We start from the raw sequence: 16,601 nt of genomic DNA on the forward strand, positions 1-16,601 counted from the left end.
TGGGGTGGGGTGGAGGAAGGAAGAGGGAAGAACTGTTGAGCAATCACTTATTAGTTTCTAGACCCAAAGCCCATTGATTGAAGGGATGACCCATTGTGGAAAGACATGCCATAGCATGCAAACATACATAAGTATTTCCTAAATTCTTCCCCAGTAGGAACTGCAACCATTTACAAAAAGAAAAAAAAAGGCACTGACAAAAAAGGAATACCCACAACTTTTGAGGGCTAATGAATTCAAGGGGTGAGCTGACACTGAACCAGGGAATCCAAAATACCATCATGGTACTCCTGTTAGAGGGGAGAATATCTGCTGTAGAGAAGCATTATGGAGGCCAGGTGATATATTGGTGACCACCACCTCACTGTGTCGCCCTTCAGGACAGTGGTGAGGGATGTTCTCCCAGCGGACAGTTCTTCAAACAATACTCTTGGATGTCAATTTGGTATAGACAGAGAAGTGTCATGAGGTAAGATTCTTGGATGATGAATGGCCTGCCTAGTTGGTCAGGGACCTGGAGGTCCCTGTTCATTGTTCTTTGTTCAGCCCTTCCAGAGCAAACTGTCTCAACAACTCTCCTTTTCTCCCCTCACTGAAGACATTTTAATCAATGATCTCAAGACTAAAATATCTAATCTTCCAAGCCACGAAAGACTGGCCAATTTGTAAAATAATTTAGAATTTCTGGTTGGTAATGACAAAACAAACTGAGACAGAATATTCAAAACGCGGACAATAAAAGGACTAATTTCTTCAATGTATGGAAGTGAGGCAAGTGGAAAGCATTAACAGCAATGTAGTAATGCACTATGAACTGAAGTACCACACTGTGGTTTAAGGGGCCATTCTACATGTCACAAAGTGGCAAATCTAAGTACAACCCAAATTTTTATATACAAACTTGAAAAATTATGACAAGTTATGAAGTATTGAAAGACATGGTTGATAGTGGGAAAAATGCAGAAGATTCTCAAGCAATCTGTAAGGAGGAAGACAATAGAAACATGTGGCCCCCATGGAAAATCTCTTACTTGAAATGGATGACAAACTGGCATTCAATTTGAACAAAATGTCTCCTAAAATAATCCAATCCCATATAGTAAGTTCATATTTCCCAAACAAATTTCTGATTAGAATTAGGTTCTCAGGGGTAAAAGGCTCTGACTTGGCTGACATGACATCATCAACCCTTTAGTTGGTAAATTTACGGGAGCAAAATATCCTGCCACAAATCCATTTCAGTAAATTTATAAGCCGGGGCAATAACCAATGGTCCGAACATCATGAGTAAGAGGACAGTGAGGACCTAGGCCTGCTGAGCTAAAGACTTCAGACTGGTAGTAATCCTACTAAGGTAAGATGTTTCAGGAATCCCAGCACCAAGCAGAGCAGGTGGTCCCACGTGCTCATGACTTCTCCCTTGGAGATATTTTAGTTCATTCTGTTGCCGTTATGAAAGAAGGCAGGAAGTCCAGGCTCTCTTTCCAGCAACATGCCTTTCCCATCAGATGGAAGTACAGCTTCTTCACATAGGGGAATGGCCAGTGAGGCTTTGCAGAGGTAAGAAAGGTGATAGGAGTAAGCACTGACGATACTGAAAAGGGACAGGAAGAGGATAACCACTCTGAACCTCTTCTTTGTATTTGTTTTATGGGCCACATTCATATAAACCAAAATACATTTTCAGGTGATTCTGAAAGATGAAATGGTAATCCCAAGGGCTTTCAGGTACAATGACCTAGTATGTGTCACAACATCTGAAGGAGTAACTGTAACAGTGCCAAAGTCTCCGTGGACTATGAGAAAGGAGTATCTCTGTATATTGGGTGTGTATTGGGACATAAGGATTGGGGCCAGTAGAGTTCTTCTCTAGGGGAGACACTAGAAGACATTTGTATTAGTTGCCCTGAGACAAGTTCTAGGACATTTGACCACTACAGTGGATTATTATCTAATATAAATTCAAATATTTGAAAGTACAAGATGTCAAGAACATGATTCATGCCATCAACTCCAAACATCCTTGCAGTAGAAAACAAATATTCACACCCTCTGTGCCTGAGACTGAGCAGTGGAAGGCAGGAAGTTTTCCCAATACTACCAGTTACAAGCTATAACAGAAGAACAAAGATTCTCTTCCTTCCTCTAAAACTAGATCTGTGTCCTCCTCTGACACACTCTCTTAGTACACAGGCACCTCCTTTCTCCTCCTCCCCTTTCCCTTCCTCAAACAGACCCCTAGACTGGCAGTATGTCAATCAGATGTGTTTTGTAGACCCAAACAATTGTTTTAAAAGTTGAATTGGTTGTCAACATTTTAGAAAGCACATAAACCCCCATAAAACTCTAGATTTCCAGCCCATTTTATTTTTTAGAATACCTGCCTGAACCCTCTGAAATATTAGAGTTTGAAATCTCTACCCCTGTGGCCGTGTTTGCCTCACCCAAAAGACAAAGTCTGCCTTGTTGTTTTGTTTTGGTTTTTTTCCTACTTACTGTTAGCATCATAGACCATTGGGATGGGACAAGACTCCAGAATATTTGTCATCACTCTTTACTTCTTTTAACAGATGAGGAAATTGATGGGTAGATCAGAGAACATGGTCAAGGTTATACACTGATTGGGAGTAAAAGCAGGGGAGAGTTTAGAACCTTGTTTTCTGAGTCCATAGCATGTTCCTTAATGTACCCATCATGTTTCAGAGGTGGGAAGTAAGGAAACATTTTTCATATCTCTCTTCATCTGTTATATCCATTTGACATCTGCTGTGCCCCAACCCAAAGCTACCTTTGCTGCCAAATTTAGGCACCAATAATCTACCACCATATGGCCCACTATTCGGTAATTAAGCAATTATTTTTAGATGTAACCCAGATATTCCTACCTTCTCTAGCTACCAGGGATCATGCTTCCCTTGGTATGAGAACCCTGAATCCCCATCCTGCTTGCTTACAGAAAAATCCCATCTTTTACCAGGTTTCCAAAACCTTCCTAAATATTTCTGATTATGCCCAAGGAATGCTTAAAGATGCCACAAATCCATCCCAATTGTCCCTTGTCCCCCTTGCCTGTGTCTGGACTCCTGCCCATCTCTGCCACAGGTCCGTCTTTTCATATTATCACTAGCTTCTCCACATAGATAATTCTCCCCTCAAATCACTTTCTTCCAAGTCTGTGTCTCTGTCCACTATTACATTCCTCAGGTATAACACAAAATTATTCCTCAGGTATAATTTCACAAAACTATGCTTTTTATGAAAACAAGATCCAGTAACACTGCAGAAAAGAAAATGTAAACGAGTAACTAGATGCATCTTCTCTAGATTCCCTAGGTTAACCATTCAGAGGAGATTGCCCACTGACCAGTGCTCTTCTTTGCACCCCCACCCCCCACCCCACCCACCTGCAGTACAGTTGCAGGGGCCAATGATTTCTCTGCCTGGGAACTAGACCTTCTAGCTCCTCTGAGCCCAGTGAAAAAGAAAATCTAAGTTTAAGGCCAGCTTTCCACCAAATATGGTCATCTGCAATAAGAAGTCTACCCACAGGGAAAACAAACTGCAGAGTTACTTGCTTAGGTTTGTTTCTTTGTTCTCTTGTACCTCTCCACTCCGGAATGGTATTTTAGCTTGGCTTCGCAGAATCAAAAAGCCCAGTGAAATTTTTTCACGGTATCAAAAAAGCAAGCCCTCTGCTTCCCAAAGATGAATTCTAATTTAGAAAGGCAAGCAAATGCCTTTTTTTTTTTTTTAATTTTTTTTTCAACGTTTTTTATTTATTTTTGGGACAGAGAGAGACAGAGCATGAACGGGGGAGGGGCAGAGAGAGAGGGAGACACAGAATCGGAAACAGGCTCCAGGCTCCGAGCCATCAGCCCAGAGCCTGACGCGGGGCTCGAACTCACGGACCGTGAGATCGTGACCTGGCTGAAGTCGGACGCTTAACCGACTGCGCCACCCAGGCGCCCCCCAAAGATGAATTCTAACTTGCACCTTTAACAGAACAGAAAAATTGCTGGCATTTTAAAATATTTTCCTTTATACTTGTAGCCAATTAGTTTTGTTGTTGTTGTTGCTTTTTAATTTAGGGTTTGAACCTTAACTAGAAGAACCAAGAAAAAAAAAGTCTTATACAATTTCCTGGGAAGCAAAAGTTTATATTTTTAATATTTCAAGGTCAGCATGGTTTGTGGGGAGTGAGTGATCCCTGAAAGAAATAATCAATAAGGTGGACTTAGTTAAAATAAAAAAAAATTTCTGCTCCACAAAACACAGTATCAAGAGAATTAGAAGACAAGGCACCCACTGGGAGAAAATATTTGCAAAAGCACATCTGATAGAGGACTGTTATCCAAAATATACAAAGAACTCTTAAAATTCAACAGTAAGAAAACAAACAACCCAATTAAAAATGGACCAGGGAGGAGCCAAGATGGCAGAACAACATGGAAGTTTTTTGTGTGTCTCGCGTGCATGAAATACAGCCAGATCAACATTAAACCATCCTGCACACCTAGAAAACTGATTTGAGGATTAACACAATAATCTGCACAACCTGAACCACAGAACTCACCAGGTACACGGTGCGGAGAGGTGAACTGGGGGAGAGAGAAGCCATGGAAGACAGGGGCAGTTTTTGCGTGTGGAGAAAGGACTGAGACGGTGGGGAGAATATGGAAAAAGCACATTCCCACCCCCACCCCCCCGCCCCCGCCAAAAGCAGTTGGAGAGAAAGTGGAAAAGTTGAAACAGCCGCAGGGACTGAACTAAAAAAGGAGAAAGGAGAAAGGAGAGGGTTTAAGTTCCATTAAGACTCTATAAACGGGGAGCGCAAAGCCTGAAACTCCACAGCTCAATACCTGGTGGTGCTCTGGTGGGAAGGGCGAATCCCCAGGAGCAGAGTGAAGTCTGGTGGTCTTCAGGCCACGCGGGGACAGGTGATTCTCCTGCTGGGAGCACATCTGGTAGAGGCTGTGTGGCCCCCCGCAGGAAAAGGCCCCAGTGAACCCGGGAGAACAACCACATTTGCTGGTGCTGGAACAAAGTCGTTGGGGGTGAAGCCTGATGCCAGATGCATGTTGTGATTTGCCATAATCCCTGAAACACTGCTGCTATACTATCTCACAAACTTTTTCTGGGGTGGGCTGGCACCTGGCCACAGTCTCTGGGCACCGGCAGCAGCCCGGTCCCGCAAATATTCCTGGGTGCAGCTGGCAGCCGCCATTTCTCCGTGAGACCCTCCCGCAGGAGGGCAGAAGGGGTCAAAACCGCAGTCCCTCACAAGTAAGGGGCCAGGGGAAAACAGCCGCACCGGAGACAAGAATCAGGAGGGACGTGCTGCCTGGGGCTTGGTCAGGGACAGTGTAAAAGCGCAGAGTGGACGGAAGACAAAGGATGGGTGCGCTATTGCTGGGGTGGGGAGATCACAGTTCCAATACTACAGAACGGGTAGCTGGGCGGCGCCATGTTCATCGGTCCCGCGCATGCGCATACACACCTACAAGCGCGACAAGAATCCACCCCAGTAAGCTCAGCAGCGCCATCTACTGGAGAACAAAGTTGTTACACTAAGCCCCGCCCAACAAGGCCAACCTCTCTCTTCAGGAACAAAAGTCTCTCTGCCTGCTTAGTTTATGGACTATAACGCATTTCATAGTTTGACTTCTAGGGCAAAACGAAGTAATTTCAGTAGTATTTCAGTCTGTTCGCCGGTCCATCTACACAACTTTGTTTCTTTTTTTTCTTTTTATTTCTCTTTTGTTTTTCTTTTCTTTTTCCTGAATACAGAAAGAGAAAAAATTAATTTTTATTTCCAGTTTTTATTAAAAATATTTTTCTTTAATTTTTTTCCACTATATTTTTTACTTTTGTGTAAGTTTTTTCAAATTCTATGTTACTGCCATCATTTCATTTTAGTCTACTTCAGTGTATTCAATTTTCAAATTCTCAAACGATTTCCTTTTTTTCTCCCCCCCTTTTTTTTCCTCTAATCTCTCAAACCACTTTCAACACCCAGACCAAAACACACCTAGGATCTATCATCATTTATTTGATTTGTGTGTGTGTGTGTGTTTGTTTTTAATTTTTTAATTTTAATATTTTTAAAATTTTAATTGTTTTTAATTTTAGGGTTTTTTTTTTACCTCATTAATTCCTTTTCTCCCTTCAAAATGACGAAACGAAGGAATTCACCCGAAAAGAAAGAGCAGGAAGAAACGACAGCCAGGGACTTAACTAACACAGACACAAGCAAGATGTCTGAACCAGAATTTAGAATCATGATAATAAGAATACTAGCAGGAGTCGAAAATAGATTAGAATCCCTTTCTGTGTAGATAAAAGAAGTAAAAGCTAGTCAGAATGAAATAAAAAATGCTATAACTGAGCTGCAATCTCAGTTGCCACGGCGGCAAGGATGGATGAGGCAGAGAATCAGTGACATAGAGGACAAACTTATGGAGAATAATGAAGCAGAAAAAAAGAGGGAGACTAAGGCAAAAGAGCAAGATTTAAGAATTAGAGAAATCAGTGACTCATTAAAAAGGAGCAACATCAGAATCATAGGGGTCCCAGAAGATGAAGAGAGATAAAAGGGGTAGAAGTGTTATGAAAGCAAATCACAGCAGAAAACTTTCCTAACCTGGGGAAAGACACAGACATCAAAATCCAGGAAGCACAGAGGACCCCCATTAGATTCAACAAAAACCGACCATCAACAAGGCATATCACAGTCAACTTCACAAAATACTCAGGCAAGAAAGAATCATGAAAGCAGTAAGGGAAAAAAAGTCCTTAACCTGCAAGGGAAGACAGATCAGGCTTGCAGCAGACTTATCCACAGAAACTTGGCAGGCCAGAAAGGAGTGGCAGGTATATTCAATGTGCTGAATCAGAAAAATATGCAGCCAAGAATTCTTTATCCAGCAAGGCTGTCATTCAAAATAGAAGGAGAGATTAAAAGTTTCCAGACAAACAAAAATTAAAGGAGTTTCTGACCACTAAACCAACCCTGCAAGAAATTTTAAGGGGGACTCTCTGAGGGGAGAAAAGATGAAAATAAATAAGTAAATAAATGAATGAATGAATAAATAAATAAATAAATACCAAAAGCAACAAAGACTAGAAATGACCAGAGAACACCACCAGAAACTCCAACTGTACAAGCAACATAATGGCAATAAATTCATATCTTTCAGTACTCACTCTAAAGTCAGTGGACTAAATGCTCCAATCAAAAGACATAGGGTAACAGAATGGATAAGAAAACAAGATCCATCTATATGCTGTTTACAAGAGATCCACCTTAGACCTAAAGACACCTTCAGATTGAAAGTAAGGGGATGGAGAACCATCTATCATGCTAATGGTTGACAAAAGAAAGCCAGAGTAGCCATGCTTACATCACAAAATCTAGACCTTAAAATAAAGACTGTTACAAGAGATGAAAAAGGGCATCATATCATAATTAAGGGGTCTATCCACCAAGAAGACCTAACAATTGTAAACATTTATGCACCAAATGTGGCAGCACCCAAATATATAAGTCAATTAATCACAAACATAAAGAAACTCATTGATAATAATACTGTAATAGTAGGGGACTTCAACACTCCACTTATAGCAATGCACAGATCATTTAGTCAGAAAATCAACAAGGAAACAATGGCTTTGAATGACACACTGGACCAGATATTTAACAGATATATTCGGAACATTTCATCCTAAAGCAGCAGAATATACATTCTTCTCCAGTGCAATGGAATATTCTCCAGAATAGACAACATACTGGGACACAAATCAGGCCTCAACAAGTACAAAAAGATGGAGATGATACCGTGCATATTTTCAGACCACAACGCTATGAAGCTCAAAATCAACCACAAGAAAAAATGTGGAAAAGTAACAAATACTTGGAGACTAAAGAACATCATCCTACTAGAGAATGAATGGGCTAACCAAGAAGTTAAAGAGGAAATTAAAAAGTACATGGAAACCAATGAAAATGATAACACCACAACCCAAAACCTCCAGGACACAGCAAAGGCGGTCATAAGAGGAAAGGATATAGCAATCCAGGCCTTCCTAAAGAAGGAAGAAAGGTCTCAGGTACACAACCTAAACTTACACCTTAAAGAGCTGGGAAAAAAACAGCAAATAAAACCCAAAACCAGCAGAAGACAAGAAATAATAAAGATTACAGCAGAAATTAATGCTATCAAAATGAAAACAAAACAAAACAAAAAACCAGTAGAACAGATCAATGAAACCAGAAGCTGGTTCTTTGAAAGAATTAACAAAATTGATAAACCACTAGCCAGTCTGATCAAAAAGAAAAAGGAAAGGACCCAAATAAGTAAAATCAAGAATGAAAGAGGAGACAACCAACACAGCAGAAATAAAAACAATAATAAGAGAATATTATGATAAATTATACACCAATAAAATGGGCAATCTGGAAGAAATGGACAAATTCCTAGAAACATATACATTACCAAAACTGAAACAGGAAGAAATAGAAAATTTGAATAGACCCATAACCAGTAAGGAAATCGAATTAGTAATAAAAAAATCTCCCAAGAAACAAGAGTCCAAGGCCAGATGTCTTTCCGGGGGAATTCTACCAAACATTTAAGGAAGAGTTAACACCTATTCTCTTGAAGCTATTCCAAAAAATAGAAATGGAAGGAAAACTTCCAAACTCTTTCTATGAAGGCAGCATTACCTTGATTTCAAAACCAGACAAAGACCACACTAAAAAGGAGAAATTTCCCTGATGAACATGGATGCAAAAATCCTCAATAAGATATTAGCCAACCAGCACCAACAATACATTAAAAAAATTATTCACCATGACCAAGTGGGATTTATACCTGGGATGCAGGGCTGGTTCAATATCTGCAAAACAATCAATGTGATTCATCACATCAATAAAAGAAAGGACAAGAACCACATGATCCTCTCAATAGATGCAGAGAAAGCATTTGACAAAATACAACATCCTTTCTCTAAAAACCTTCAAGAAAGTAGGGATAGAAGGATCATACCCCAAGATCATAAAAGCCATATATGAAAGACCCAATGCTAATATCATCCTCAATGGGGAAAAACCGAGAGCTTTCCCCCTAAGGTCAGGAACAAGAGAGGGATGTCCACTGTCACCACTGTTATTCAACATAGTATTGGAAGTCTTAACCTCTACAATCAGACAACACAAAGAAATAAAAGGCATCCAAATCGGCCAGGAGGAGGTCAAACTTTCACACTTTGTAGATGACAGGATACTGTATATGGAAAACCCAAAATATTCCACCAAAAAACTGTTTGAACTGATTCATGAATTCAGCAAAGTTGCAGGATATAAAATCAATGCACAAAAAATTGGTTGCATTCCTATACACCAACAATGAAGCAACGGAAAGAGAAATCAAGGAATCCATCCTATTTACAATTGCACCAAAAACCACAAAGTACCCAGGAATAAATCTAACCAAAGAGGTGAAAAATCTATACACTGAAAACTATAGAAAGCTTATGAAAGAAATTGAAGAAGACCCACAAAAAAAATAGAAAAATATTCCACGCTCCTGGATAAAAAGGACAAATATTGTTAAAATGTCAATACTATCCAAAGCAATCTATATATTCAATACAATCCCTATCAAATTAACACCAGCATTCTTCACAAAGCTAGAACAAGCAATCCTAAAATTTGTATGGAACCAGAAAAGACCCCAAATAGCCAAAGCAATCTTGAAAAAGAAAACCAAAGCAAGAGGCATCACAACCCCAGAGTTCAAGCTGTATTACAAAGCTATAATTATCAAGACAGTATGGTACTGGCACAAAAACAGACACTCAGATCAATGGAACAGAATAGAGAACCCAGAAATGGACCCACAAACATATGGGCAACTAATCTTTGACAAAGTAGGAAAGAATATTCAGTGGAATAAAGACAGTCTCTCCAGCAAGTGGTGCTGGGAAAACTGGACAGCAACATGCAGAAAAATGAACCTGGACCACTTTCTTACACCAGACACAAAAATAAACTCAAAATGGATGAAAGACCTCAATGTAAGATAGGAAGCATCAAAATCCTCGAGGAGAAAGCAGGCAAAAACCTCTTTGATCTTGGCCGCAGCAACTTCTTACTTAACACGTCTCCAGAGGCAAGGGAAACAAAAGCAAAAATGAACTATTGGGACCTGATCAAAATAAAAAGCTTCTGCACAGCAAAGGAAACAATCAGCAAAACTAAAAGGCAACCGACAGAATAGAAGATATTTGCAAACAACATATCAGACAAAGGGTTACTATCCAAAATCTATAAAGAACTTATCAAACTCAAAACCCAAAAAACAAATAATCCAGTGAAGAAATGGGCAAAAGACATGAATAGACATTTCTCCAAAGAAGGCATCCAGATGACCAACCGACACATGAAAAAATGCTCAACATCACTCATCACCAGGGAAATACAAATCAAAACCACAATGAGATACCACCTCACACCTGTCAGAATGGCTAACATTAACAACTCAGGCAACAATAGATGTTGGCGAGGATGCAGAGAAAGGATCTCTTTTGGACTGCTGGTGGGAATGCAAACTGGTGCAGCCACTCTGGAAAACAGTATGGAGGTTCCTCAAAAAATTAAAAATACAACTACCCTACAACCCAGCAATTGTACTACTAGGTATTTATCCACGAGATACAGGTATGCTATTTCCAAGATACACATGCACCCCCATATTTATAGCAGCACTATCAACAATAGCCAAAGTATGGAAAGAGCCCAAATGTCCACTGATGGATGAATGGATAAAGATGTGGTATATATATATATACACATATATATACATAATACAATGGAGTATTACTCGGCAATCAAAAAGAATGAAATCTTGCCATTTGCAACTACGTGGATGGAACTAGAGGGTATTATGCTAAGTGAAATTAGTCAGAGGGGCACCTGGGTGGCGCAGTCGGTTAAGCGTCCGACTTCAGCCAGGTCAGGATCTCGCGGTCCATGAGTTCGAGCCCCGCGTCAGGCTCTGGGCTGATGGCTCAGAGCCTGGAGCCTGTTTCCGATTCTGTGTCTCCCTCTCTCTCTGCCCCTCCCCCGTTCATGCTCTGTCTCTGTCTGTCCCAAAAATAAATAAAAAACGTTGAAAAAAAAATTAAAAAAAAAAAAAAGAAATTAGTCAGAGAAAGACAAATATCACATGACTTCACTCATATGAGGACTTTTAAGACACAGAACAGATGAACACAAGGGAAAGGAAGCAAAAGTAATGTAAAAACAGGGAGGGGGACAAAACATAAGAGACTCTTAAATATGGAGAACAGAGGGTTACTGGAGGGGTTATGGGAGGGGGGATGGGCTAAATGGGTAAGGGGCATTAAGGAATCTACCCTTGAAATCATTATTGCACTACATGCTAACTAACTGGGGTGTAATTTTTTAAAATTTATATTAAATTTTTAAAAAACATTAAAAAAAATAAAGTTGAAAAATCTAAAAAAGAAAAAAAAACCAAAATGGACCAAAGATCTTAACAGACCCCTCACCAAAGAAGATATACAGAAGGCAAATAAGCAAATGAAAAGATGCTCCACATCGTGTATCATCAGGGAAATGCAAATTAAAACAATGAGACACCACTATACACCTTTTAGAATGGCCAAAATCTGGAACACTGACAATAGCAAATGCTGGAAGGATATGGGATAGCAGGAACTCTCATTGCTGGAAGACCACAAAATGGAACAGCCACTTTGGAAGACAGTTTGGCAGTTGCTTGCAAAACTAAACATACTCTTACGATATGATCCAGCAACTGTACTCCTTGATATTTACCCAGAGGAGCTGAAAACTTATGTCCACACAAAAACTTGACCATAAGTGTTTAAAGCAGATTTATTTATTATTGCCAAAACTTGGAAGCAACCAAGATGTTCTTCTGTAGGTGAATGGATAAACAGTGGCATATCCAGACAATGGAATATTAGCCAGTGTTAAACAGAAACGAGCTATCAATTTATAAAAAGGCAGGAAGGATCCTTAGAGGAATATTACTAAAGGAAAGAAGCCAATTTGAAAAGGCTACATACTGTATAATTCCAATAATAGGACATTCTGGGGGCGCCTGGGTGGCTCAGTCGGTTAAGCGTTGGACTTCGGCTCAGGTCATGATCTCACAGTTTGTGAGTTTGAGCCCCACATCAGGTTCCATGCTGATAGCTCAGAGCCTGGAGCCTACTTTGGGTTCTGTCTCCCTCTCTCTCTGCCCCTCCCCCATTCATGCTCTGTCTCTCTATCTCCCTCAAAATTAAATAAACAGTGGGGCGCCTGGGTGGTGCAGTCGGTTAAGCGTCCGACTTCGGCCAGGTCACGATCTCGCGGTCCGTGAGTTCGAGCCCCGCGTCGGGCTCTGGGCTGATGGCTCAGAGCCTGGAGCCTGTTTCCGATTCTGTGTCTCCCTCTCTCTCTGCCCCTCCCCCGTTCATGCTCCGTCTCTCTCTGTCCCAAAAATAAATAAAAAACGTTGAAAAAAAAATTTAAAAAAAAAAAATTAAATAAACAGTAAGAAAAAAAAATTTTTTTAAATAGCACATTCTGGAAAAGGCAACACTATGGAGATAATAAAAAGATCAGCAGTTGTCAGGGCTTAAGGGTTGGGAGAGATATGAACAGGCAGAGCACAGAGAATTTTTAGGGCAATGAAAATACTCTATATGACATTATAATGATGGATACATATCATACTTTTGTCCAAATCCATTAAATGTACACCACCAAGAGTTAACTCTAAGTAAACCACGGACTTTGGGTGCTTAGAATGTGTCAAGGTAGGTTCATCCTTGGATGAAAAAAAAAAGTAACATTATGATAAGTGAGGCTGATAATTGGAGAGACCATGCAAGTGTGGGGTCAGAAGCTATATACGAAATCTCTGATTCTTCCTCTCAACTTTATTGTAAACCTAAAACTGCTCTAAAAAAATAAAATCTTTTTTTAAAAAAACCAACCAATATAATTCACCATATGATTCAAGGAGAAAAATCACATTATAAAAATTAATGTAGAAAAATCATTTGCTAGAATTCAACATTTATTCATGACAAATAGCAAACTAAGAATAAAACTTCCTTAACCTCATAAATAGTATCTACAAAAAAAGAAAAGAAAAACAACACACAGATAATGAAGCCATTTGAAAGCTTTCCATTTGAAGTCAGAATAAGACAGATACCTGATACTATCACTTCTATTTGAAATGATAATAGAAAAAGTAGAAGGCAAAAATAGATAAATATGAAATATGATATGGTCAAATGTATCAACCTTTCCTTTTATGGCTTCAGTTATTGAGTCATGCTTAGGAAAGTGTCACACATTAAGAATATTTTTCAAAATATGTTTTTTCTTATGTTTTCCTCTAGTACTTTTATAGTTTCATTTTTATGCCAACTTGACTTATGCGTAATTAATTTTACTATAAAAAAAATGAAGTAGTGATCCAGCTTTGTTTTTCCTAATCTCTAGCCTCTGGAAGAACTGAAAATATAAGGGGGCTAGAGATTTTATTTTTCTTTCTTTTAAAAAAAATTTTTTTAATGTCTATTTTTGAAGGAGAAAGAGACAGAGCGTGAGCAGGGGAGGGGCAGAGAGAGAGGGAGACAGAATCCAAAGCAGGCTCCAAGTTCTGAGCTGTCCGCACAGAGCCTGATGTGGGCTCAAACTCATGAGAGCATGGCCTGAGCCAAAGTCCGACCCTTAACCAACTGAGACACCCAGGTCCCCCGAGATTTTACTTTTCATTTGATATTTTTCTGGATTATTTCATTTTTTATTTAAAAAAACATTTTTTTTCTAAGTAGGCTCCATTCCCAGCGTGGAGCCCAACACAGGGCCTGAACTCATGACACTGAGATCAGGACCTGAGCTGAGATCAAGAATCTGATGCTTAACTGACTATGACACCCAGGTGCCCCATGGGCTATTTCATTTTTAAAACTGGATATATATATCTTTTATAATTTTTAAACCCAATTTTTAAAAACGATTCCCATGCGTTTCATATTCTTTACTTGAATGTGGCTAATCGAAGATTTTACATCTCCTGTGACAGTTTTAAAAAGTTTTTTTCCATACCTCCTCTCACATGATGGATCTACTAGTTCCCCTGACTCCTTTCATTAGCCCTCCTACTAATGTGAATGCTGAGAAGATGTAGAGGAGAGAGATCCAGATGGAAGTCAGGTGGAGGAGAATGAGTCAGGTAGAGGTAGAGGGCCAGAATGCAGACACCATGTCCTAAATCAGGGGTGGGAGGTGCATGCTATTTCCATGGACATGAAACAAAGGCAGAGCTAGGACCTTTCCCCAGATTTTTTCTGCAGGGAGCCCAGAAGGCCAACTTCAGCATGGTTGACTTGCTCAAAGGTTGTGCTAACTCAGGAAGAAAGATGCATCCAGAAGAACTGAGAAAATTTTCCATGAGACACATAAATTCACCTCCTCTTGATGAAGCAAGCAGTTGCATAAGACTAAGAGTCATGGGAACAGGCCACTGCAACTGCACGCAGCAACATTCATTCTAGTTAAACAGCAGAAAACCCTAGATCCCAAGGTAGTGGAGTGGTTTGAAATATGTGAAGCACTTCAATCAGCTGGAGATTCAGTGCAGAGAAGAGGATGTTTGTGACAGAGGATTAAAGCATTTAGCCCTATTGTCTTATTTTTCTCAGAAGCTGGTTTTGGTACAATGTGGTCTCAGGTCACAGAGCTGAGAAAATGAATCATTAAGAAAGTGCCCCAGTTGTGGTGGCACTAGATGTGGCCTCAGCACCCATAACACTGGTGAATTTGTGGACCTGTACACTCAGCAGAAATGGTCAGCCAGCAACCACATCATCAGCACCAAGGGCCATGTGTCCATCCCGATGAATTAGGCCAAGGCTGACAAGCTGATGGGCAGGTTCCAAAGGCAGATTAAACCCTATGCTATCTGTGGGGCCATTCACAGGATGAATGCGTCAGATGACTTCATTCTCCAACTACCCAAGGCCAACAGCTCTCATTCTGACTGGAGAGGATCACAGATGTGGAATATTTGTCAATAAACAAATAGTGAGACACCCCCCACCAACAAAAGACAAGAAACTGCTCAGTTCATCACACTAACAAATATTCCAGGAATAATGAAAGACACCCTTCCCCAGACTACAACCATTAGCAGAAGACAGGAGGAGGTGAGTGAATAGTACACAGAAGCAAAGGCCACACCAAGGAGGGGTAAACAGGACCTCATCAAGTCCCAGGGTTTTACATTTACTGGTAAAGCTCCTTATTGACAATAATGGTAAAGAAGCAGGAAGCACAGGAATAGCAGGAAGCAGGAGCAAGAATATCAGATGTGTTGATAATTCAGGCAGCCACTAAATGGTTTATAACTCAGCACCTATTGGGGTCAGGTTTATGCTGGGACCCCAGCCTGGCCAGACTCAGGCTACCTCAGGCCTCAGATACCCACCCTCTCTCTGCAGTGACGATGACCAGCAAGGATCTGTTTGGTTGATCCAGAGGAGCAAGGCCAGGTCAACACACACAGAGACAAACAGAATCAAACAGGCAGCTGAGGACTGCTGTAATTAACCCTGGGTTGGCTCAAACACAGGGAATCATCACCAGGCCCATGTGCAAGGCTGGCAAGGAAAAAAGTTGCCACCTTTAAGCCAGAACTCCATGCTTCTATAGTTGACCACAGTTCTTCATGTTCTGTGGACTCACTGTACCACAGCCAGATTCCAAAGGATAAGGATTTCTGGAGGCATCTCTGGGCACAGGCAGAACTGAAAGTCTCTTCTTGCCTTTAGCTCAGTCTGACCCCTGAGACTGGCTTTTCTTCAAATCTGATGTGGAGACACCTAAATCCAAACATCCTTAGCCTTCTCCATTAATTCAATTAAATATTATGGAACAACAACTATGTGGTGGCCATGTTGAGACCTCAGATCTCAATTGTTTATGTGCCACTAGTAAACCAGTACCATTAAGGTTTGAAAACATCAAGAAAGCTGGTAGACTGTGATGGGGAGAGAGACAGAGAGCTGCATGAGTGCCTGAAAAACTGGAAGCAGTTGCAGTAACCATGGCGGGTAAAGCCCTGCGTGAACATGACAAACACTGGATCTGCACTCACCAATCCCATTTCTTCTCCTGCAAAGGTACAAAGGATAGAGCTCCAGCCTTCGGGGCAATTCTGTTGAAGCTGTAATAATTTCTGCCTGTGCCTGACCTCTAAAATTTCCTACAAAAACCTTGGCTCATCTTCTCCCTCCTATTAGTGTGGTTGGAAGTGAAGGATTCTGAAATGATTAAGTTGCAAGATGGAAGCAGCCAGAGTCCTTGAGTTGGTATTTGAAGAAAAGCTGCCTGGGAGTGCCACAGAGCCTGCACTGACACAGGCAATCAATTCTTATTGAGTTAAGTCACTAAGATTTGGGGATTGTTGATTACCCAGCACAGCCTGGCCTGCCCTTTTACCATGGACAAGTGTAGAGCAGGGAGGGTCAGGCAGCCACTTTCCCCCACC

At 40.6% G+C, this 16,601-nt stretch overlaps 1 long non-coding RNA gene across 3 annotated transcripts in view; it reads right to left on the bottom strand.

Annotated features, from left to right (window-relative positions):
• Window positions 1-4,136: 4,136 nt before the first annotated feature.
• Window positions 4,137-16,601, bottom strand: part of LOC131516985 (uncharacterized) — a 53,360-nt gene continuing 40,895 nt past the window's right edge. For all 3 annotated transcript variants that reach the window (XR_009264322.1, XR_009264321.1, XR_009264320.1), the window contains one exon: window positions 4,137-5,777. This is a non-coding gene — a long non-coding RNA (uncharacterized LOC131516985). The remainder of the gene's footprint in view (window positions 5,778-16,601) is intronic.

Source organism: Neofelis nebulosa, chromosome 7, assembly GCF_028018385.1.
Source record: "Neofelis nebulosa isolate mNeoNeb1 chromosome 7, mNeoNeb1.pri, whole genome shotgun sequence".
NCBI classification, from domain to species: Eukaryota; Metazoa; Chordata; class Mammalia; order Carnivora; family Felidae; genus Neofelis; species Neofelis nebulosa.